General features: G+C 46.5%; 1 protein-coding gene across 1 annotated transcript in view; it reads right to left on the bottom strand.

Moving 5' to 3' along the window:
- Window positions 1–1,698, bottom strand: part of NPHP4 (nephrocystin 4) — a 183,633-nt gene that overhangs the window by 26,337 nt on the left and 155,598 nt on the right. The window lies entirely within an intron of this gene.

The following is a 1,698-nucleotide window of genomic DNA, read 5'->3' as shown; positions in this document are numbered from 1 at the left end:
GGACATGAACAACTTAAGAGAAGCTGAGTGAGCCTGTTCAGAAGCCTCCATGCTCTGCTGGAGCCTCCAGTGAGCAGAGACGATTTCCCTCCTCAGACAGGGGTCAGCGCTTATCACGATGCTTAACAGCCAAGCCTCCCCAAACCCCAGCAGGCGCTTTCTCAGAGCAGAGGAGAAGCGACGAGAGGGCCCAGAGTCAGGGACTCCCACGTCCTTCACCAGAGCCCGAGGGTACAATACAGTGGCGCTAGTCCACTGAAGAAGTCATTCCTTCTTCCCATCCCTCACTCACGTATCCATCCATTCATGCACCATCCTTCCCTTTCTGTCTATCCATCTGTCCATCCACCCTTCCACCCACTCATCACCTGTTCATTTCCTTGGTTCGCTCAGAAGTGATTCTTCCCCAAAGCGTTTTGCCTTAGATTGGAGCTGCCGACCGCACTCTGGTCCTCGTAGGAGATTCACCCAAATGTAGACATGTCGACCAGCTTTATGTACTTTGAAATTTATTCTACAAATGGTTCCAGAGGGCAGTTTTAAACAGCGACGAAGATGGAAGATTTTCTTTTTCGAAAAAAAGAAAAATAGAAGACTTTTTTATCCATCTCAACAAGAAAATAGTGGTTAGGAATATTTTCACTTTGTTGCTATTCACCCCAGTTCTTACAAGGTTATCACAGTATTTGGGAAAGCCTGGGGGCAGATTATTCAGCAAACGCTAAAATCTGCTCAGATTCCTCATCCCGTTGCCAGCACTGCAGGGGGGGTCCTGCAGACCTGGCCCTCCCTGGGGTCCCTTCTCATTCCCACACACAAGCTCCACTGTGGTGTTCCATTCCTTCAGGCGAGACATCTAACAGCGTCGACGTGGCATCCCACTGACCCCAACATAGCGGTCCGCTGAGTGATTCTACGTAGTGAAGGGATTGAGTGACACCAGGTCACAGTCTCGCCCAGGAATACAGCGGTTCTTTACACGAATTAGGAAGAGAGGTATCGGATGTTGCTGTGCGTAACTTTTTTTTAATTCTGAGGTCAGACAACCAAACTTTCACATCTCTTTTAACAAAACATCAACATACATATGCTTCAGGTCACCTTTTCAGTTTGAGCAGGTTAGAATATCGGAATAAGCAGACCTTGGTGACACTTCATTCCAGATGTCACCTTGGAGAGAGAGAGCGATCAATTCTAAGAGACCAGAATCATTAAAACAAGCCCCAAACTCCCCTCAGTTTTTACAAGCTATACCTTCTTCCAAACTTAGCGAGATTAGCTGGCCTAAATATTTTGACTACTTCCATCTCTCTTTCTGCAATTTGGATTGATTTCAAGAGGCTTTCAGAATTGGTTTGATGCCATGTTGCTCTATTTCATTATCGATTTCCGCTCCAGTGTAAAACGAGAAGTTGATGTCCACATCGAGGGCATAAATAGTACCACGTTGTCTAAATATTACATCTCACTGTCACCGGGCAACAACGAAAGTGTAAACATACTTTTAATTGACCTTCAGGCCCTTAAAGTAAACATAATGCATAGACATGCCAGGATCTGGAGCCTCCTTTCACCGCTAACACCATGTCCTCTGGCTACGCAAACGTTCTCAAAGCCATTTCTCCTCATTCGAAAGCAAGGACATATGGAACCCTCCCCTTGACAAGATCCACCTCCGCCTGTTCACTCCAAGAAGGC

The sequence above is a fragment of the Pteropus vampyrus genome, unplaced genomic scaffold (genome assembly GCF_000151845.1).
Source record: "Pteropus vampyrus isolate Shadow unplaced genomic scaffold, Pvam_2.0 Scaffold142, whole genome shotgun sequence".
Lineage (NCBI taxonomy): Eukaryota > Metazoa > Chordata > Mammalia > Chiroptera > Pteropodidae > Pteropus > Pteropus vampyrus.
Note: the sequence above shows the minus strand (reverse complement) of the source record. Positions and strands in the feature narration are given on the sequence as shown.